The sequence below is a fragment of the Rhinopithecus bieti genome, unplaced genomic scaffold (genome assembly GCF_001698545.2).
Source record: "Rhinopithecus bieti isolate Rb0 unplaced genomic scaffold, ASM169854v2 scaffold_13262, whole genome shotgun sequence".
NCBI lineage: Eukaryota > Metazoa > Chordata > Mammalia > Primates > Cercopithecidae > Rhinopithecus > Rhinopithecus bieti.
This window is the reverse complement of record NW_016808004.1, coordinates 2,737,383-2,761,205: the sequence shown is the minus strand read 5'-3', so window position 1 is coordinate 2,761,205 and position 23,823 is coordinate 2,737,383. Positions and strand designations below refer to the sequence as shown.

Here is a 23,823-nt window from a genome sequence, read left to right as displayed (position 1 = left end):
AAAAAAAAAAAAAAAAAAGAAAAAAAGAAACTAAAATAACAGATAATGCAACCTCTAGTAGTTTCTCATTCAATCTGCAAGGAGCTACTATTCAAAGCTATATTCTACTTGTGTGTTTGTTTAGGGGTTGGGGGAGTGGGGCTGAATAAATGTGTCTTTGCTTCTAGGAAGTTTATTTTTTATTTATTTAATTTTTTTGGAGACGGAGTCTCTCTCTGTCATCCAGGGTGGAGTGCAGTGGCACGATCTTGGCTCACTGCAACCTCCGCCTCCCCGGTTCAAGCAATTCTCCTGCCTCAGCCTCCTGAGTAGCTGGGACTACAGGTGCACGCCGCCACGCCTAGTTAATTTTTTGTATTTTTAGTAGAGAGGGGGTTTCACTGTGTTGCCCAGTGTGTTCTCAAACTCCTGAACTCAGGCAATCCACCCGCCTCGGCCTCCCAAAGTGCTAGGAGTACAGGTGTGAGCCACTGCGCCCGGTGCTTCCAGGAAGGTTATAATCCAGAATGAGGGGGACAAAACTCTAATGTAAAACAGAAGACATTATCACCGCAAGGCTTACCTCTAACAATCCAAAAGATCACAAAGATGCATAGGGTAATGAATATCCTAATCTGCCTAAGGAAATAAGGGGTTCTTTAAAGACAAGTAACAAGTCTCCAGAGATGGTTTTAAAATAAAATTACTGTTGAACATATTTTATAGTAGCTATCTTCAGCTCTGTCCTATCAGGCATCCGGAGCCAGATGGAAGCCCTGGTTTCCAAATAGGGCACAGAGCTGGATGCCCTGTCCAGGAAGAGCCACAGTGCACATTCTGTACACACTTGCAGTATCTTTTTATTTATTTTTAAAGGTTAGTCAAGTGAAGCAATGGGATTAGAGAAGGAACAAAGACATCTGTAACTGGTTGTGATCAATTAGTTGTAAACACCACTGCACTCAGACCAGCCCAGACTTGCAGTATCTTAGGTAATATGTCCTAATGATAGAAACATGTAAACTGAACTAGGTGTGGGAGCTCGCACCTGTAGTCCCAACTACTTAGGGAGGCTGAAGCAGGAGGACTGCTTGAGTCCAGGAGTTGAAGATGAGCCTGGGAAACGCAGTAAGGCTCCATCTCTAAAATTTTTTTTTTTTTGAGACGGAGTCTCACTCTGTCGCCGGGGCTGGAGTGCAGTGGCCAGATCTCAGCTCACTGCAAGCTCCGCCTCCCGGGTTCACGCCATTCTCCTGCCTCAGCCTCCCGAGTAGCTGGGACTACAGGCGCCCGCCACCTCGCCCGGCTAGTTTTTTGTATTTTTTAGTAGAGACGGGGTTTCACCGTGTTAGCCAGGATGGTCTCGATCTCCTGACCTCGTGATCCGCCCGTCTTGGCCTCCCAAAGTGCTGGGATTACAGGCTTGAGCCACCGCGCCCGACCTAAAATTTTTTAAACATTAGTCAGGTGTTGGCCAGGCACAGTGATTCACACCTGTAGTCTCAGCACTTTGAGAGGGCAAGGTGGGAGGATTGTTTGAGCCTAGGAGTTTGAGATCAGCCTAGGTAACATGGCGAAACCCCTGTATCTACAAAAAATACAAAAAGTAGCCAGGTGTGGTGGTACGTGCCTGTAGTCCCAGCTACTTGGAAGGCTGAGGTGGCGAGAGTGGCTGAGCCTGGGAGGCCAAGGCTGCAGTGAACTGCACTCCAGCCCGGGTGACACAGTGAGACCCAGAATGATATCTATAACATAATACTAAATAAGCAAAATAAAATATATGAAAACAAAACAATAATATATATAATATACATTTATAAGAACATATGCCAGCTGGGCGTGGTGGCTCACGCCTATAAGCCCAACACTTTGGGAGGCCGAGGCAGGCGGATCACCTAAGGTCAGGAGTTGGAGACCAGCCTGGCCAACATGGTGAAACCTCGTCTCTACTAAAAATACAAAAAACAAAAAACAGTGAGACCCTGTTTGAAAAAAAAAAAATTAGCCAGGCATGGTGGTGTGTGCCTGTAGTCCCAGCTAAAAAAAATTACATAAAATAAAAATAAGGCTGGGCATGGTGGCTCATGACTGCAATTTGAGCACTTTTGGGAGGCCGAGGTGGGCGGATCACTTGAGGCCAGGAATTGGAGACCAGCCTGGGCAACATGGTGAAACCCCATCTCCACCAAAAATACAAAATTTAGTCAGGTGTGTTGGCTTGCCTGTAATTCCAGCTACTTAGGATGCCGAGGCATGAGAATAGGCGGAGGTTGCAGTGAGCTGCGATCACACCACTGCACTCCAGCGTGGGTGACAGAGAGAGACCTGGTCTCCAAGTAAATAAATAAATAAATAAAAGAAAAATGTAAACTGGGCTCTCCGATTTCATGTTTTAAATTTTTTTTAAATTTCTGAACAACAAAATTTAGTACACAGAGTTGGGGATGGTGGTGACAATATTGGTTAATGAGATAGTGAGAGAGATAATACATAACACGTGAATAGAAACAAAACCGTGCTTCCTTCCCAAGAGGGGAGCAATCTATATAAAACTGTGTTTGGGTCTGGAGAATACCTGTGAGAAATCTCTAACCAGACCTGCTCCCTCAGCTGTAGCTGCCAGAGTGGCTTACAAACCTCTAGGTCACCTCATGTCTTTGCTGTGTCAAGAATGCTTTCTCAGGGGGGAGGGATAGCATTAGGAGATATACCTAATGTAAATGACGAGTTAATGGGTGCAGCACACCAACATGGCACATGTATACATATGTAACAAACCTGCACATTGTGCACATGTACCCTAGAACTTAAAGTATAATAATAATAATAAAAAAGAATGCTTTCTCTTTGTATAGTCCTCCTGACAGCTCCTGTCACAGTGTTTGCCCTCTGATACCCATGATTAACTGGCTGGGGAACCCCCACACTGAACAGGAGTTGAGCAATGGGCTCACTGCTCCTATCTAATCCCTCATAATAGCAGGCATCTACTACAGTTACCTGGTTTCCTAGTTTAAAATAACCAAGATGAACAAGAGCTGTTGTGGTCTGCTCAGCTGACTTTTACCTAGAGTCACCTTTTCAGGAAAAGCTGAAAATGAACTAAGCTTTATAATTTAGCCAGAAGTGATCTCTTTCAGTTCACAATTATATGGCATCTGCTGACTGTATCATTAGTAGGGCTCTTATGACATGCTATTTTGTGGTATTATTTGCATATATGTATTTGAAGATATTTCGGTTATAAAACTTCCTGAAAATGAGCTCTCATATACAAAGCAAATATGAAGAAACCACCCCACAAATCTTAGGAAGCAAAGCTGCCTACTTGGGACTACATGACAAAAAATGCAACAAGGTATAATTTCTTTTCATACCAGTCCATTTGAAAGTAAACAGGACCGGGCTTACATAAAGTTAAGATGTTCATGTGTATATATGTATATACATGTTTACAGATAGTTTGAGATGGGTCTGTAAATCAACTTATTCCCTCCTTACGAGTTTCCTTAAAACTATTACTAAAAAAATCTTCCCATCTCCATTGGTGTGCTTATAAATCCAGACTTCTTCTGGACTGCCAAATCGGTTCTCCCGGGCCAGTACCAAACAGTATTTTTATAATTTTATATTACTTTTAAATAAATGACAAAGGATCCTGCCCCCCACCCAGCAACACAAAACTTATACACTAAATAAATATTCTATTTCACAATCACATTAGCTATTCTAGTCTTAGGTGAAGATGTACACTCGGCAAGCTTTTTCTCAAAGTTCTACAGACTCCTTTTTGAATATTCTGTGCAAAGGGATGGTCTGGTCTCTCCCTCTAGCTACCTCTAACTCCTCAGCTTCTTACTTTCAGAAGGTTGAGATGCTAAAGACACAGTTATTGGATCTAAAGAGAGGACCTCTTTCCCTTTAACACATTTCTGATTCACTGGCTGCCCTGCTAAAGTATAGGTACTGTTTTGTCTACAGATTTTCCATACCTTCTTTTAATGTTAATCTAACTTTTATTTTATTTTATTTTTTTTGAGGCGGAGTCTTGCTCTGTCGCCTGGGCTGGAGTGCAGTGGCTGGATCTCAGCTCACTGCAAGCTCCGCCTCCCAGGTTTACGCCATTCTCCTGCCTCAGCCTCCTGTGTAGCTGGGACTACAGGCGTCCGCCACCTCGCCCAGCTATTTTTTTTTTTTTGTATTTTTTAGTAGAGACGGGGTTTCACAGTGTTAGCCAGGATGGTCTCGATCTCCTGACCTCGTGATCCGCCTGTCTTGGCCTCCCAAAATGCTGGGATTACAGGCTTGAGCCACCGCGCCCGGCCCTAACTTTTATCCTCTCTTAAGCCCCAAGACTTCCACATACAAATTTTATGTTGTCTGTCATGACTGAATTTATTTGATTTAGAAATTAATGACTTACTTTACCTATTTTCTTTTTTTTACATTTTTTTTTTTTTTTTTTGGAGTTGGAACGTCACTCTGTTGCCCAGGCTGCAGTGCAGCAGTAAGATCTTGGCTCACTGCAACCTCCACCTCCTGTCTCAGCCTCCCGAGTAGCTGGGACTACAGGTGCATGCCGCGGCGCCTGGCTAATTTTCTTTTTTTTTTTCCCTTTTGTATTTTAGTAGAGATGGGGTTTCACTGTGTTGCCCAGGCTGGTCCTGAACTACTGAGCTCAGGCAAACTGCCCACTTTGGGCCTCCCAAAGTGCTAGGATTACAGGCGTGGGCTACACTTTTTTTTTTTTTTTTTTGAGATGGGTTCTCACCATGTTGCCTAGGCTGGACTTGAACTTTTGGAATCAAGTGAGCCTCCTGCCTCAGTTTACCAAGTAGTTGGTACATGCCACAATATACCTGGCTCTTTACCTAATTTCTTATGTGATGTGTCAAAGTGTGTCCCTATGCCTGATATATTATTCTATTCCTAGATAAATGTTCTGATTTTTAAAATATTAAAATATTTAAAAAATATTAAAATTATACTTTGAAATTATAACTGTAGTTGCCTCAAGGTAGAGGAACTAGGTGGGCTAGGGACAGGGAAAGAAGACTTACTTTTACTGCCTATCCTTTTCATCTCTTTTGAATGTTGTGCCACTTCATGTATTCATGTACAAAATAAAAGCAACCCCTCTCCCATAAAATGATGCTTTATTAGAAGATGTAACATCTATCTATACATTTGTCTTTTCTCTATCTAAATACTTAGCAGGTACTCAGTAAGTACTGAACAGAATAAATAACCCTAATACTGGTTTAACCCAGGCAGGGTTTGGAGAAGCACCAGATCTCATCTCTGGCTGATGAGCTGACAGAAGAATAGGAACTCCTCAGCTGCTTACTTACCTTTCCTTCCAAAGATAAGAATCTCAGTTACTTTCTGATTCTCAACCCAGTGTGGTTCCCCAAATTTCCAGCAGCATGGGTGTGTGCATGTGTGTGTGTGAGAGAGTGTGAGTTTGTGTGAGACAGAGTTCTGATTTAAATCAGATATATGATTTGTGTGTGTTGGGGGGTGGAGAAGAAGCGTTAGTAAGCCTAACTGACAATATCCTACACAGTGATAATGAGTTTATGGCATTAAAATACAATGTAAAGATTTTGAACTTTTTAAAAACCACCAATATGACTAAATTGAGTCCTATCTTTCTGAAGCTTCATTTAATTTACAACAATTTTATTTTATTTTTCCTCAAAATTCATCTAGGGGATAAGTCACTATAAAGACCAAACTCACTATAGATATTTGACTTCAGTGCGCTTACATTTAAAAGTAATTGTCGGCCGGGCGCGGTGGCTCAAGCCTGTAATCCCAGCACTTTGGGAGGCCGAGACGGGCGGATCACGAGGTCAGGAGATCAAGACCATCCTGGCTAACATGGTGAAACCCCGTCTCTACTAAAAATACAAAAAACTAGCCGGGCGACCTGGCGGGCGCCTGTAGTCCCAGCTACTCGGGAGACTGAGGCAGGAGAAAGGCGTGAACCCGGGATTTGACTCTCGCAGTGACCAGAGATCCACCTACTGCAAACAGAGCGATGACTCCGTCCAAGAAAAAAAAAAAAAAAAAAAAAAAGTATGTCAGAATTTGCCCAATGAAAGCCTGAGCATTCAAATTCTGTCTCTTATTTTATGCTTTTTGCTGCCAGAACAAAATTTGGCGTAACTTGCAGAAGTACGCATCTCCTCCTCCACTATGAAATGAACAATAAACAAGCCTAGACCTTAACTGTTAACTACACACTGAATCTGGCCACTCATAAGATTCAGACTCCAACATAAACCAGCCACTAGAAATGTGAAGAGGTTCTCAGTCCTAATGAAACAAAGGATGCTTATCCCAGATACAAGGGTTAGATATTGGTGCTCCCTAATTTTTTTTTTTTTTTTGGTAGGGGTGGTGGTCAGACGTATTCCAAATAATGCAGACAACTTATTGTGCTTAGCAAACTTCTATATATAATCTTCCTATTTAATCTCTCATGCAGCTCTAAAGATAATTATGAACCATTTACAGACGAGGAACTGGAACCTCAGAGCAATCTGTCCAATGTTATAAGCTAAATACACGATCACCACCGACGCAATCTAACCCCAACCACACATATGACATCTAAACTAAAGCCTGTATGGGGGGTTTGGTGTGAGGTAAGTCTCACTCTGTTGCTCAGGCTGGAGGCAGGATATAGCTCACTGCAACCTCAAACTTTCTGGCCCTCAAGCAGATCCTCCCATCCAGCCTCCAAATACCCTGGGACACAGGTAAGACACCATGCCTGCTAATTTTTATGTTAGTTCAGTAGGGACAAGGTGCATGTTGCCCAGTCTGGTCTAAACTAGGCACCCAAGCGAGTCCTCACTGTCTGGCTCGCAAACAGTGTGAGATACCGTGTAAGCCTACTGTAAGCCTTACACATATTTTTAACTATGCTGCCTCACCAGATAAGATTACACTTTCTGGTTCCAGGAGCTCGATTTCAGTAAAACACTAAAGTCCTATGCACTGCACTTGAGAATAAAATTGTGGACTAAGCAAAAGACCATCACACCTGAGTAGGTTATTTTGGCTGAAAACAGATATTGATTTACTTTTGACCTGTACTCACCAGAAAAGAAACAGATGCAGCAATAAAAGCACATACTAGTGGGTAAAAGTGAAAGACACATAGAACAGGCCGAAGAAGCAAAGAGAAAATGTCCAAGTAGGCAAAATGCCAACAAGAGATAAAAAGAGAAAAAAGGGAGTTGGGCACAAACACCGAAAAGTCCAAAGCTGCAAGGTATTATGAAACACACAATGTGCCCCTTTTGTAGGGATGACTTATGAGATGAAAAAATAAAGCTCAGCCTTGAAGAAAGTATGTAAGGAAATTTAAGAAGTATCTTTTTTTAAACCATAAAAAAGAATATAGTGACTAATCCCATTATGATACATCCTTAACATGGAATACGGACGGTAGTTATTGAAAAATTACAGGAGGAGGCCGGCCGGTGGCCAAGAGCCTGACCAGCACTTTGGGAGGCCGAGAGCGTAATCACGAGGTCAGGAGAGTCAAGACCATCCTGGCTAACATGGTGAAACCCCGTCCTACAAAATACAAAAACTAGCCGGCGACGTGGCGGGCGCCCTGGGTCCCAGCTACTCGGAGGCTGAGGCAAGGAAATGGCGTAAACCCGGAGGCGGAGCTTGCAGTGAGCTGGATCCGGCCACTGCACTCCAGCCTGGGCGACTGAACAGACTCGTCTCAAAAAAAAAAAAAAAAATTCAGGGAGTTAATATATGGGAATAGTGTTACAGAATATATCTAAAAAGAAGATTGAAATATATAAAGGAGAGTCCAATTGTTAAAAATATAAAAAATACAAATATAAGCAACAAAAATATATGTATAATATAAAATTCAAACAGTGATTATCTCTGGGTAATTTATTCTTTTCCTCTTGGTGAATTTTGACTTTGCTTTGTCTCCTAAATTTTCAACAATAAAAATTATTACTTTTTTCTTTTGAACCATCACAATATCTGAAACTTTTTCATCACCTGAAATAGAAACTCTGTAGCCATTAAGCAGTAATTTTCCATTCCCTATGCTCCCCACCACCCTTAATATTCACCCTTAATATTCTTCGTCTATATAAATGTATCCATTCTAGGTACCTAAGTGGAAAAATACATCATTTGTCCTTTCGTGACTGGCTTATTTCATTTAACATGTATTTTCAAGGTTCATCCACATTGTAGCATATATCAGAACTTCACTCTTTTTGTTTTTAGAGACAGGGTCTCACTTTGTCCTCCAGGCTGGATGGCAGTGGTGTGATCATAGCTCAAGCAATCCACCTGCCTCAGCCTCCTGAGTAGCTGGGAGTACTGAGTAAGCCTAACTGACAACATCCTATACAGTGATAATGAGTTTATCACTGCATGTGTCACCATACCTCATTGATTTTTTTTTTTTTTTTTTTTGACAGAGTCTCCCTCTGTCATCCAGGCTGGAGCGCCATGGCACGCTCTCGACTCACTGCAACCTCCGCCTCCCAGGTTCAAGCGATTCTCCTGCCTCAGCCTCCCGAGTAGCTGGGACTACAGGCGTGTGTCAGCATGCCCAGCTAATTTTTTGTATTTTTAGTAGAGATGAGGTTTCATCATGTTGGCCAGGCTGGTCTTGAATTCCAGACCTCAAGTGATCCACCTGTCTCGGCCTCCCAAAGTGCTAGGATTACAGGCATGAGCCACTGTGCCCAGTTTTTTTTTTTTTTTTTGAGATGGAGTCTCGTTTCCATTGTGCAGACGTTTCCATTGTGCGTTGGCACGATCTTGGCTCACTGCAACCTCCACCCCTCTGAGGTTCAAGCGATTCTTCTTCCTCAGCCTCCCATGTAGCTGGGGTTACAGGCATGCACCACCACGCCTGGCTAATTTTTTTTGTATTTTTAGCAAAGATGGGGTCTCGCCATGTCGGCCAGGCTGCTCTCAAACTCCTGACCTCAGCTGAGCCATCCGCGTCAGCCTCCTGAAGTGCTATGATTACAGGCGTAAGCCACCATGCCTGGCCCATTTTTTCTATGTTTTTCTAGAGATGCAGTCTCACTATGTTGCCCAGGCTGGTCTTGAATTCCTGGGCTCAAGTGATCCTCCCATCTCAGCCACCCAAAGTGCTGGGATTAGAGGCATGAATCACTGTGCCAACTTTCATTACTTTTTTATTGCTGAATAATATTCAATTGTATGACTATACCACATTTTGTTTATCCATTCATCTGTTGATGGACACTTGGGTTATTTCCACCTCCTGAATATTGTGAATAATATTGCCATATATTCACATACAAGTTTTTGTGTGAACATCTGTTTTCCATTTTTTTAAGTATATACCTAGGAGTAAAATTGCTGGATCATATGTTAATTCTGTTTAGCTTTTTGGAGGATCCACCAAACTGTTTTCCACAATGGCTTGTACCCATTTTATGTTCCAACCAACAATTCACAAGGGTTCCAATTTCTCCAAATCCTCTTGAACACTTTTTATTTTCCATATTTTTGATAACAGCCATCCTAGTAGGTGTGAAGTAGTAACTCATCATGATTTTTGTGTTCATTTCCCTTATAACTAATGATTCTGAGCATCTTTTCATGACCTATTGGTCATTTAGATATCTTCTTTGGCAAAATGTCTATTCCAGTCTTATGCCCGTTTTTGAATTCGGTTGTTTGGGTTTTTATTGTCGATCTGTAGGAGTTCTTTATTCTAGATATTAATCACTTATCAGATATATGATTTGCAAATATTTTATCTCATTCTGTCTTTATTCTCTTGGTAGTATCTTTTGATAAACAAAAGTTATTAATTTTGATGAAATACAATTTATCTAATTTTTCTTTGTTGCCCTATGCTTTTGGTGTCATAGCTAAAAAATCAGGCATTACTTTTAAATCATAAAATAATTTCAAAAATTGAAAAAAAAATCAGAGGAAAAAACAGTTGCTAGTTGTGGGGCAGAAGATGTAGGAGGCTGAGCGCAATGGCTCACGCCTGTAATCCCAGCACTTTGGGAGGCTGTGACAGGCAGATCACTTGAGCCCAGGAGTTCAGCACCAGCCTATGTAACATGGTGAGACCCCATCTCTACAAAAAATAGAAAAGTTAGCTGAGCATGGTGGCACATGCCTGTAGTCTCAGCTACTTAGAGGGCTGAGGTAGGAGGATATGTTGAGCTCAGGAGATGGAGGTTGCCATGGAGCCAAGACTGCACCACTGCACTCCAGCCTGGGTAACAGAGCAAGACCCTGACAAAAAAAAAAAAAAAAAAAAAAAAAAGAAGGAACGAAGGAAGGAAAGAAGGAAAGAAAGATAAAATTTAGGAGAAGATATAGCTCATTCTCTCTGAAATTATGCTTTGAATTCAAAGCACAGTAAGGGTAGCTAACAAAGTGTTTTAAGCATTCGTATTCCTCCTCTTATTATAATGTGACTTAGTAGATGATTGCCTGGTCCAAAGACATGTATAATAAAAACAAAGCTACCCACTGGATCAAGAGCTCATCCATCAATTTTGCCCACCATCTATGGATGGCACTGCAGGTCATTTGCATAGCATCCACTTTGGACTTACATACAAGACTCAGCAACGGTCCTTTGGTATGCATTTTATGCATTTTCTGCAATTTACAGTTGAACCCTCAGACTCACATATCAAGGCAGAAGCTCTGGTAAAGGCATAACTAGGTATGTAGACACCAGATTCATCATCTGTTATATTTTAATGACCCCTGATTCTTTTTATTATTTTTCTTTTATTTGTTTTTTATTGACACAGGGTCTCGCTCTGTCACCTAGACTGGAGTGCAGTGATGCGATCATAGCTCACTGTAACCTCACACTCCTTGGCTCAAGTGATCCTCCCTCCTCCTCACCTTCCTGAGTAGCAAGCACTAGAGGCGCACACCACCATGCCCAGATACTTTTAAAAAAACTTTTTTGTAGAGATGAGGTCTTGCTATATGTTGCCCAGGCTGGTCTTGAATTTGGCTTAAAGCAGTCTTCCCACCTAGGCCTCCCAAAGTGCTGGGATTATAGGTGTGAGCCACTGGCCCTGTCCTTCTTTTTCTTTATACTTTTCCTCTTTTTAAAAAAATTTGTCTTAGATAAGATGTTGTTGTTTAAAACAAATAAATAATACAAATAAAAAGCTTGTCCCCACATGTATTTTGAGACAGGGTCTTGCTCTGTTGCCCAGGTTAGAGTATACTGGCAAGATCATGGCTCACTGTAGCCATGACCTCCTGGGCTCAGGTGATCCTCCCATCTAAGTTTCCTGAGTAGCTGGGATTACAGGTACATACTACCATGTCCATCTAATTAAAAAAAATTTTTTTTGATAGAGAAAGAGTCTTGCTATGTTGCCCAGTTTGGACTAAAACTCCTGGGTTCAAGTGATCCTCTTGCCTCAGCCTTTCAAAGTTCAGGGATTATAGGCATGAGCCACCACACCTGACCTACTTTGTTACCTTGTTCCCTCCCTTGAAAATTGTATTTCCTTAGCTTGGTCAGAAAAACAGTACGTGTTAAGCCTAATGTCCAGTGCTAGTAGAAATAGTTAACAATAAACATTAATAATTGTTGCTGACACACTGGTGCCAAATTATTGTTCAATTTGGTCCTATTCTCTAGAAGTTGAATATGCCTTCAGTTATGGTCTTCTCTTTGCTTTCCTAGTAAAGTCCTCTTTAATCTCTCTAGACCTCTTATAACAGCCAAAGGTCCTTTTAACCACCACTAAATGATCAAAAACCTGTTAATGATGTCTATGTAGTTTCTATTTTTATTTCTAAAGGAGAATGACAGACATATTTGTTTACTGATGTTCGGCGTAAGGGCAAGGAGGAGGACGCAGCTACAACAAATACCTCAACTCCCAGTCAATACTAGTAGTTTTCTAAAGTTTTCCCACTCCAGTTTTCTAGTTCTCTTAGAGGTTGAGGTGGAGAAACAGATCATATGAAAGTAAATAAATTACAGTTTCTGGAAACCCATAAGCAGAGCTGCATCTTGCCTGCAGCAAGGAATGTTGCAGGAAATTGGTAGGACTGAGAGCTGAGGGACAGTTGCAAGAGGATGCCCGTGAGGAAGGCTGGTATGGAACTCTACATGCTACTACCTCTGCAGAAGCCTCAGCTGGGAGAATGTAGAAATTGTTTCCTTCCACAGCTGATCTCTGGTATGTTACTGTCTAATAATTAACTTTGACATGTGATTAGAGATTATGTGCATTTATGAGCACTATTTCCTCCAGGATGAAAGTTCAAACCAGAGATGTAGGGAAAGGGTAAATATATTCGGAAACTTCCAAGAGTGAGTTGCCTCCAGAAATGAAGAAACTAGAAAAAATTAGAACCATCTGTGGTTACGTACTAGCTAAGATTTTCTTCTTAGATTGGTGAACAGCTGTTATCTGAAAACCACTTAAAAAAATTTAGATTTACAGAAAATGAAAACCATTCTTAATAATAATAATTTTTTGAGACAGGGTCTTGTTCTGTCACCCAGGCTAGAGTGCAGTGGCACAATCAGAGCTCACTGCAGCCTCGATCTCCTGGACTCTAGAGAGCCTCCCGCTTCAGCCTCCTACGTAGCTGGGACTGTGGGACTGTGCCACTTGCCTGGCTAATTTTTTTGAGTTTTGGTAGAGAAGAGGTCTCATAATGTTGCACAGGCTGGTCTTGACCTCCTGGGCTCAAGTAATCCTCCCACCTTGGCCTCCCAAGGTGCTAGGATGACAAATGTGAGTCACTGTGTCTGGCCAAACTGTTTTTTTTTTTTTTTTTTTTTTTTTAGATGGAGTCTTGCTCTGTCACCCAGGCTGGAGTGCAGTGGCGCAACCTGGGCTCACTGCAAGCTCCGCCTCCCGGGTTCACGCCATTCTCCTGCCTCAGCTTCCCGAGTAGCTGGGACTACAGGCGCCCGCCACCTCGCCTGGCTAGTTTTTTGTATTTTTTTTAGTAGAGACGGGGTTTCACCGTGTTAGCCAGGATGGTCTCTATCTCCTGACCTCGTGATCCGCCCGTCTCGGCCCTCCAAAGTGCTGGGATTATAGGCTTGTCATCTGGCTGGCTCACCGCGCCCTGGGCGCGTCCGCGTCGGCCGCACGGACCCGACGGTTGATTTTAACTATCATACTGGCTGGGCGTGATGGCTCACGCCTGTAATCCCAGCACTTTGGGAGACTGAGGCAGGAAGATCACTTGAGGCCAGGAGTTCGAAACCAGTCTGGTCAACATAGCAAGACCCAGTCTCTACAAAAGAAAAAAAAAGTTAGCCAGACATGGTGGTACACGCCTGTGGTTCCAGCTACTTGAGAAGTTGAAGTGAGAGGGTTGCTTGAGCCCAGGAGTTGGAGGCTGCAGTGAACCATGACTGCACCACTACACTCCAACCTGGGTGACAGAATGAGACTCTGTTTCAAAAAAATAAAACAAAACCAAAACCTGTATTTTAGCTCCAAATTTGTTGCTGCAATGCAAATTATTAGACAGAATGCTTTTGCCATGCTATAAATACTTATGCCCTACCAAATGTCATGTAGGCAGAACCTCCAATCAGATTAACAGCAACATCTCCAGGTTTTTATCCTACTTCTCCTGGCAAACTATTCATCCTCCATTCATGGATCTGACTATAAGGAAGGGTCAAATCATGTACGAGTCTTCCAAAACCAGAAACCTAAAGGCAGAAATTTGGTTACTGTTCCTTTAGAGAGGATACTTCCAAAGAGAATGTATACGTTATCCAGGAGTTCTTTTATTAGTAGTCTAAGTATAAATCTCTCAGGTGATCCAATAAGCAATTTGGGATAGTTTGTAAAAATGTTCAAAGCCTCTGGAGACCCTTAAAAAAATACTGACACCTAGCTGCCACCCACAGTTATTCTGATCCAATCTAATTGGGTGAGGTGTGGAGATTGGGATTTTAAAAAGTCCTACTCCCACACTCTAATGGGCAGCAAAATATGGAAACTCCTGCTAAAGAAAATGGTGTCTTCAAATTTGTCCACCTTCAAGTCTGGGATGGAGGGAAAACAAAAACCCTAAACCCTTAATTCTGAGATCTTCTGGGATTCGAGGACCCAAAGAAAGCACAAGTGCAGGCCGGGTGTAGTGGCTCACGCCTGTAATCCCAGCACTTTGGGAGGCCGAGGCGGGTGGATCACCTGAGGTCAGGAGTTCGAGACCAGCCTCAACATGGAGAAACCCCGTCTCTACTAAAAATATAAAACTAGCCAGGTGCGGTGGTGCATGCCTGTAATCCCAGCTACTCGGGAGGCTGAGGCAAGAGAATTGCTTGAACCAGCTAGGGCAACAGAGTGAGACCAGCCAGGGCAGCACAGTGAGATTCCAGCTCTACAAAAAGTAAAATAAATAAATAGATTAAAAAAAGACAGAGGAGGCCGGGTGCGGTGGCTCATGAGGTCAGGAGATCAACACCATCCTGGCCAACATGGTGAAACCCTGTTTCTATTAAAAAAAAAATGACAGCCGGGCGCGGTGGCTCAAGCCTGTAATCCCAGCACTTTGGGAGGCCGAGACGGGCGGATCACGAGGTCAGGAGATCAAGACCATCCTGGCTAACACGGTGAAACCCCGTCTCTACTAAAAAATACAAAAAACTAGCCGGGCGAGGTGGTGGGCACCTGTAGTCCCAGCTACTCGGGAGGCTGAGGCAGGAGAATGGCGTAAACCCGGGAGGCGGAGCTTGCAGTGAGCAGAGATCCGGCCACTGCACTCCAGCCTGGGTGACAGAGCAAGACTCCATCTCAAAAAAAAAAAAAAAACAAAAAAAAAACCCCACAAAAATTTGCTGGGTGTGGTGGTGGGCACCTGTAGTCGCAGCTACTCAGGAGGCTGAGACAAAAGAATCGCTTGAACCCAGGAGGCAGAGGTTACAGTGAGTGAAGATCGCGCCACTGCACTCCAGCCTGGGCGACAGAGCAAGACTCAAAAAAAAAAAAAAAAAAAGAGGAACTCAACCCAGTAACAGTTGGGGTCAGAGGGTGGATGATCTACTCAGATTGAATTTGGGAAGCAATGTCTGTCATTATAATGCACATTTCTAGAAAATCTCTCTCCAACTTGTGACAATAATTATTCTGAAATTTGCATTTGCCCCTTTTATGAGTTGAACTGTGTCCTGTCCCACCCTTCCCCTGCCAAAAAAAGGTATATTGAAGTTCTAACCCCTAGTACCTCAGCAATGACCTTATTTGGAAATAGGGTCTTTTTTTTTTTTTTGAGATGGAGTCTCGCTCTGCTGCCCAGGCTGGAGTGCAGTGGCCGGGTCTCAGCTCACTGCAAGCTCCGCCTCCTGGGTTTACGCCATTCTCCTGCCTCAGCCTCCTGAGTAGCTGGGACTACAGGCGCCCGCCACGTTGCCCGGCTAGTTTTTTTGTATTTTTTAGTAGAGACGGGGTTTCACCGGGTTAGCCAGGATGGTCTTGATCTCCTGACCTCGTGATCCGCCCGTCTTGGCCTCCCAAAGTGCTGGGATTACAGGCTTGTGCCACTGCGCCTGGCCTTGGAAATAGGGTCTTTACAGAGGCAATCAAGATATCAAGATAAGGTCATCAGGGTCTGCCCTAATCCAGTGACTGGTGTCCTTATAAAATGGAGCAATTTGGACACAGATATGCACAGAGGGAAGACAGCCATGTGACTGGAATGATGCAGCTACAAGGCCAAGGAACACCACAGATTGCCAGCAAAGAGCAGACAGAAGAAAAGAAGGATTCTTCCCTAGAGCTTCAGGAGACAGATGGTCCTGCCAACACCTTGATCTCAGACGCCTAGCCTCAGGAACTGTGAAATAATAACTTTCTGTTGTTTTAAGGTACTCAGTTTTTGGTACATTGTTACAGCTGCCTAGGAAACTAATACAGCCCCAAAGGCAGATGTGGTGGTGATTAAATCAGTCAGATTTTACCTTAACTAGCCTTACTGAATTGCTGCTAGACTGCAGTCTAAGTGGTTCGCAGATAGGGTTGGTGGAGAACAGTGGTGATGGCAGCAAACCATAATTTCTTGGGGAGCATTTTTTACAATAAGCATGTCCAAGCTCCATCTTGTTTATTTAATTTTTAAATAAAGACAGGTCTCACTATGTTGGCCAAGCTGGTTTCAAACTCCTGGGCTCAAATGATCCTTCCGCCTTAGCCTCCTAAAGTGCTGAGATTACAGGTGTGAGCCACTGCACCTGGTTCCAAGCTCCATCTTGAACTTGCTGATTCAGAATAGGAGCAGGAGACAGCTAATATTTTATTTTATGTTTTTTATTTTATTTTGAGACAGGGCCTCACTGTCGCCTAGGCTGGAATGCAGTGGTGCAATCACAGTTCACTGCAGCCTCAGCCTTCCTGGACTCAGGTGATCCTCCCACCTCGGTCTTCCTAGTAGCTGAGATAACAGGCGCTTGCAACCAAGCCTGGCTAATTTTCTACTTTTTGTAGAGATAGAGTTTCCCCATGTTGCCCAGGCTGGTCTTGAACTCCCGGGCTCAAGCAATCTGTCCACTTCAGCCTCCCAAAGTGCAGGGATTACAGGTGTGAGCCACGGTGCCCGGCCAGTTAACATACATTTTAAACAAGATCCCCAAATGATATCAGTGACTTGCTCTGATCCCCCCTCCCCTCAATTCTCCCACAGTAACTGCTGGGTTTACTAGCTTAAGTAAAAGGATAAAACTTTGGGTCTTCTCTAAATTCATCTGTAGATCCTAATCAAAATTTCAGCACTTTTTTTTTCTATAAAAATTCACAAAGATGATCCTAAAATTTACATGGAAATGCAAAAGGCCAAGTAAAGCCAAGGCAATCTTGAAGAAGTACAACAAAACTGAAAGACTTATACTACTAGGTAACAAGATTTACAAAGCTGTAGTTATCAAGATAATGTAGTATTGACACAAGAACAGGTAAATGTATAAATGGAACAGAAAATAACCCATAAATAAACCCACACATGTTAACTGGTTTATGACAAATGTGACACTGCTGTGCAACGGGGGAAAGGATGGTCTTTTTAGTAAGGTGCTGGGTCAATTAGATATCCATATAAAAAAATAAGAATCTTGACTCCCAACTTACACCCTAAACAAAAATAAATTCCAGATACATTGTGGATGTAAATATGTATATATATATATATATATACATACACACACAAGGTTCTCAGAAAAAACATAGAAGAATGTATTATCTTGGGATGGGCAAAACTTTGTTAAACAGGGCACAGAAAGCACTAACAATAAAAGGAAAAAACAAGAATTTTAAAAATATAAAATAGACTACATAAAAATGAAGACAAAGACACCATTAACAGAAAAGTCAAGACACAGAATATATTTATATCACGTAAATCTCATGAAGGACTCATAACCAGAATATTCCTATAAATCAATAAGAAAAAGACATACAACCTAATCCAAAAATGGGCAAAAGACTTGAACAGACACTTTGTAAAAGAGATTTCCAAATGGCCAATGAACACATGAAAAGATGCTCAATTTCATTACTCACCAGGGAAATGCAAATTAATACCACAATGAGATACCACTACACACCACCAGAATGGCTAAAATGAAAAAGACAAATAAGGTCAAGTGTTGGCTAGAACGTAGAGCAATCAGGATTCTAATACATTGGAAGTAGGAATGTAAATTGGTTTAGACATTTCCGGAAACTTGTGATATCTATTCAAGTTGATCATACACATACCTTGTGATTCAAGAATTCCATTTCTAAGTATAGATAGATAGGAATATGTATATATGTATATATAGTCCCAAAAAGACATGTACAAGAATTTTCACAGCAGTGCTTTTTATAACAGCCTCAAACTGCAAATAACCCAAATGCCCATCAACAACTGAATAACTAGCAGTATACTCACATAATGGAATACTATAATAAAAATAAACAAAGTTCAACAACATGCAACAATATGGATGAATCTCACTGGCATAATGTTGAACAGCTCAACATAAAAAAGCTCATACTGTAATGATTCTATTTACATGAAGTTCAAAATGGGTAATACTAATCTATGATATTAATGGTGAGATTGGTTACCTGGGGTGGGGAGAAGGGCTAGCTATTAGAAGGGAGGCATGAAAGAGGTTTTGGGGTTCTGGCAATACTGTGTTTCCTCATCTAGGTGCTGGTACCACATGGTGTGTTCACTTTGAAAATGCAAACTTGCACACTTAGGATTTGGGTACATGTTTATATTACTTTCAGTAAGACCTATTAATATAAAACAAAAACAAAACCTTTGGGTTTGTGACTCCTGTAGACAAGTGACTGGGAAGATAACAAAGGATAACAGATTAGGCTACGCCAGGATTAGCCAAGATGCAGGTCAGTTCTATACTTTAGGCAGCTTGCCCAATCTCTAGGGCAGCAGACTAGTCTAGCATCTAAGGCAACAGCACATGGCAGAAAAGGGGAGGGTTCCGCCTTCTTCATCTACTCTTTCTCCATACTTCACTCCAGGAGATTTTCTGCATAATTCTAAGGAATACACTGAAAGCTAAAAAGCAAAAGGGAGCTTCATAAATGAGAAGATGCACGGTATTTCAAGTATATTGAATGATCTAGAAAATTTTCAAAAGGTGGGGATAATCAGAGTCAAATAAGGAGAATGCAGGTTGTTCACCAAATTAGTTCAGGGTTAAAAGTTTCATTTGAATATGAGTTCAATGGGGGTAGAAAATTATTTGACAGCAGTCTTTTGGGCTGCTTTTAGATACCCTAAGGAGAAAACAGAGTACAATCTGGGGGAGGGGTGACTGCTCAATTTCTCACCATAGCCTTTTTGTCATATAGCTTGTTGCTATGGAGAAGGCCGTGAAGGCAGCAACTAAAGGAAATAAAGGATCTGGCAGGAGTAAGCACAGGGATAGTAGATTAAACAAAAATTTCTTGAGCAATTAGCGAGTAGCAGGGCCTATAAATGACATACTTTTCTTGTTTTTCCTAACCCTTACCCCTCTGAAAGTACACGGGCTTGGTTTACCACTATAATTTAACAGAAACACAGAGAAGCCTGAATGGGCCTAACAAAGCATAAGCCTGGCAGACAAAACACAAGGCCATTTAGCAATGCGGCCTAATGCCAGGAGGAATCAGCTACCTACCCACCCTATCCTGGGGAAATTATCTCCAGCTGCCTAAATTATAAAGTTGGTGCCCTGTGATTTCTTTGTTCTGTAAAGCCTGAGGGAGATGGAATAATGAGGTATCAGAAGAGGTGGAGAACAGCCCCTTGTTTCATAGAGTAGTCAGAGAGAGAGAGAGAGAGAGAGTTAAAGAGAGAAATCGAGTTAGTTCTCACCGGTATCATTAAGAGGCAGCAGCAGCCTCAGTAGCAATAGCTTGGGAGCAAAGCTCTGCTTGAACTAGTCTGAAACTACTGCCATGGGAGAAAAGGCTAGTTGCCAACTTTGTTAATAGCTTCTGCCTATCATTGTTACAGCAGCTTTATCAAATAGGGCAGGGCCAGGACCTGTTTTTAGCAGTGTAAGCACTAAGACCAGAGGGCTCAACATCTTCCAGCAGATCTCATCACAACCAATGACTAACAGACAATTCCCTCTTCTGTTCCACATAAATGATTACAGAATTGTAAATATCAGAGCTAGAAGGACCATATAGATCATGTAGTCCAACCTCCTCATTTTACAAATAAGAAAATTAAGGCCCAGACTAGTCAAACGACCTTATTAACAGAGAAAGAAAACACCAAGACTCTCAAATAGGACTTTTTCCCCTTTGAATCATAATTCAAAGTTAAGTTAGTTAGGGCTAGTGATAAATCCCAGGCAATACCAGTAAGAAATTTATTGCCTAGGTATCACTCACCTGAATTCATAAGTATCAGGATGATTTTGATAACAATAGGTCTGGGTTTTGTTACTGAACTATAAAAAGAATCTCATTTGCAAATGACCTTACCTATCTGGCAAGCTCACAGCCTAGTCACCTACATATACTGCCTGACTATGCTTTGTTTGGGGGGAGGGAGGAGATGGGTGAGCGTGCACAAAGGGGAGAATATCTCTCTCCCCTGGAGATTAGTCTATTTTGCCATTTGCAAAATGGAACTCAAAAAGCCCGTGACTGAAATTTTTCCCAAGGTCTTCCGGATTTAAATGTATGACAGTGGACATATAACACAATCCACAAAGGTATATAAACACACCACTGCTCTAAAGTATCCTCTGGGAGTAAGCTGCTTGGTGGGAATCTGTTGGCTGTTGTTTTTGGTGGGGGAGGGGTGGGAGAAAGTAGGTACTGATTTCCCTAATGAAAATTTCCTTTGTGTGGCTGCTGTTGCCATGTGGTGGTCTGTTGCTATGAAGATTTGTGGTGCCAGACAATGGCTGCTAGGCTCTTTATGACTGTGCTATTGGTAGAGCTATTTCTTCCAGATTCAAGCTGGTATGCAATTGGCTAAACAGTGGAGAAAGCTTGGTTGTTATTGTGCCCCATCTCTCCTCTAGGTAAGTATTGCCTGGGGCAAGACTGAAGGTGAAGGGGCATTAATTATAGCATATGAGAAAGAAAAACCAATAGCTGAATGCCACCTTGCTTTTCCAGTGCAAATATCTAAAATTAGATATTTCACAGTTCACACACATACTTTTCTACATCAAAATTACACAGGAAAAACCAAGGGTAACTACGAAGGTTACCATTTCCATGAAAGAAGATTAATGGAGAGCCCCTTTCCTTTAGTGAAAAGGATAATGACCCACAGCTGGGATCTGCAATCAGATGAGGATCAAGAATAGCTGGGGCAGGTTCTCAGCGGAGCTACCACAGGCAGACTAACTTCCTGCTAAGCAAAACCATAGCCTATTACTCTGATAATGAGAAAACTGCAGCCCACAGACCAAAGTAAAGGGCTCAACCACAGAGTCTGAGGTAGGGCCGCATGTTCTCCTGGATAACAGGGGCCAGAGTACACAGAAGTCACCATGGGTCTGTTTAGATGTCAGATACTTACCCATCCTCTTCATACTCCCACACAATTACTCTTCTTTCCATCTCAGAGTATATACAGACACACACACACAATATATATATGCATGTCTGTGTATATATATTTTAAAGATCTAGCCCCTATGCTGTCAATACCATAAGCCAGTAGTTAACATATGGCTATTTAAATTTAAATTTCATAAAATTAAACATTCAGACTCTCGGCCAGGCGCGGTGGCTATATGAGGCATGAGATTGGTAAACTTTTTTTTTTTTTTTTTTTGAGACGGAGTCTCGCTCTGTCGCCCAGGCTGGAGTGCAGTGGCCGGATCTCAGCTCACTGCCAGCTCCGCCTCCCGGGTTTACGCCATTCTCCTGCCTCAGCCTCCTGAGTAGCTGGGACTACAGGCACCCGCCACCTCGCCCGGCTAGTTTTTTGTATTTTTTAGTAGAGACGGGGTTTCACCGTGTTAGCCAGGATGGTCTCGATCTCCTGACCTCGTGATCCGCCCATCTCGGCCTCCCAAAGTGCTGGGATTACAGGCTTGAGCCACCGCGCCCGGCCAAAACACTCACTTCTAATAGAAGGTTACAGAAAAACAAAACAAAACAAAACAAAACAAAACCAATACTTTATTTATGGACCAGGTATGGTGGCTCACACTTGTAATCCCAGAACTTTGTGAGGCTGAGGCAGGACGATTGCTAGAGCCTAGGAGTTTGAAACCAGCCTGAAAAACAAAGTGAGACCCCATCTCTACAAAAAAAATTTAAAACAAAAAAAATTAGTTGGGCATGGTGGTGTGTGCCTGTAGTCCCAGCTACCTGGGAGGCTGAGGTGAGAGGATCACTTGAGCCTGCAGTGAACCATGATCACACCACTGCACTCCAGCCTGGGAAACAAAGCAAGATTCTATCTCAAAAAAAAAAAACAAAATAAAACAACAACAGCCAGGCATGGTGGCTCATGGCTGTAATTCCAGTACTTTGGGAGGCCAAGGCAGGGGCCCGGGGTCAAGGGTTCCAGTTTAGCCTGGCCAACAGGGCGAAACCGCATCTCTCCAAAAAAAAAAAAAAAAAAAAAAAAAAAAAAAAAAAAAATCAGCCAGGCGTGTGATTCCAGCTACTCGGGAGGCTGAGGCAGGAGAATCATTTGAACCCAGGAGGCACAGGTTGCAGTGAGCCAAGATTGTACCACAGCACTCCAGCCTGGGTGACAGAGTAAGACTCTGTCTCAAAAAAAAAAAAATAAAATAAAATAAAACAACAAACAAACAAAAAAACCCTTTATTTATAGACATTGAAATTTGAATTCCATGTAATTTTCATGCCTCACAAATATTGTTGGGTTTTGCGTTTTTTTCAACCATTAAAAAATATAGGCTGGGTGTGGTTGCTCATGCGTGTAATACCAGTACTTTGGGAGGTGAGGCGGGAGGATTGCTTGAGCCCAGGAATTCAAGATCAGCCTGTGCAACGTAGTAAGACACTGTCTCTACCAAAAATAATTTTAACTACCCGGGCATAGTGGCATGCTCTGGTGGTCCTACTTACTTGGGAGGCTGAGGTGGGAGGATTACTTGAGCCTGGTAGGCTGAGGCCGCAGTGAGCCATGATTGTGCCACTGCACTCCCGTCTTGAAAGAGCAAGACTGTCTCAAAAAATATATATATATATACACACACACACACACACTATTCTTAGCTCATAGGCCATACAAAAGCAGGCAATGTGCTACTGTAAGACAACTACTACATAAAGAATGGAGAGCTTTTCGATCGGAACCGCCATCTTCCAGTAATTCAACAAACACAAAGGTTAAGAAGAGAGGCACCCAATATATGTTCTCTAGGCCTTTTAGAAAATATGGAGTTGTGGCCGGGTGCAGTGGCTCATGCCTGTAATCCCAGCACTTTGAGAGGCTGAAGTGGGGTATCACCTGAGGTCGGGAATTGGAGACCAGCCTGACCAACATGGAGAAACCCTGTCTCTACTTAAAAAATTACAAAATTAGCCGGGCATGGTGGCATATGCCTGTAATCCCAGATACTCGGGAGGCTGAGGTAGGAAAATCGCTTGAACCTGGGAGGCAGAGGTTGCGGTGAGCTGAGATCGCGCCATTGCACTCCAGCCTGGGCAACAAGAGCAAAACTCTGTCTAAAGAAAAAAAAAAAAAAAAAAAAAAAAAAAAAAAGAAAACATGAAGTTGTTTCTTTGGCCATACATATGCGAATCTATAAGAAAGGTGATATTGTAGACATCAAGGGATGGGTACTGTTCAAAAAGGAATGCCCCACAAGTGTTACCATGGCAAAACTGAAGATCTACAGTGTCCCCCAGCATGCTGTTGGCATTGTTGTAAACAAACAAGTTAAGGGCAAGATTCTTGCCAAGAGAATTAACGTGTGTATTGAGCACATTAAGCACTCTAAGAGCCGAGATAGCTTCCTGAAACGTGAAGGAAAATGATCAGAAAAAGAAAGCCAAAGAGAAAGGCACCTGGGTTCACCTGAAGCAGCAGCCTGTACCCAGAGAAGCACACTTTGTGAGAACCAATAGGAAGGAGCCTGAGCTGCTGGAACCTCTTCCCTACAAATTCACAGAATAATGGGTGTTAAAAAAAAAATGACCTCAGGACTGTAAAAATGTTTCCCTTCATTGAGTAGAAGTGTTGTGTCCTCTCCCCTAAAAAAATATTTAAAGCAGGCCGGGCGCAGTGGCTCAAGCCTGTAATCCCAGCACTTTGGGAGGCCGAGATGGGCGGATCACGAGGTCAGGAGATCGAGACCATCCTGGCTAACACGGTGAA

At 42.5% G+C, this 23,823-nt stretch overlaps 1 protein-coding gene and 1 long non-coding RNA gene across 4 annotated transcripts in view; one reads left to right on the top strand and one right to left on the bottom strand.

Annotated features, from left to right (window-relative positions):
* The window catches only part of ZNF609 (zinc finger protein 609), a 207,227-nt gene that overhangs the window by 37,255 nt on the left and 146,149 nt on the right, over nt 1-23,823 (bottom strand). The window lies entirely within an intron of this gene.
* The window catches only part of LOC108537510 (uncharacterized), a 69,610-nt gene continuing 66,237 nt past the window's right edge, over nt 20,451-23,823 (top strand). For 2 of the 3 annotated variants that reach the window (XR_001887832.1, XR_001887830.1), the window contains exon 1: nt 20,469-20,533. This is a non-coding gene — a long non-coding RNA (uncharacterized LOC108537510). Of the gene's footprint in view, nt 20,534-23,823 lie in introns of all 3 variants that reach the window. The other variant, XR_001887831.1, reaches the window with a different exon arrangement.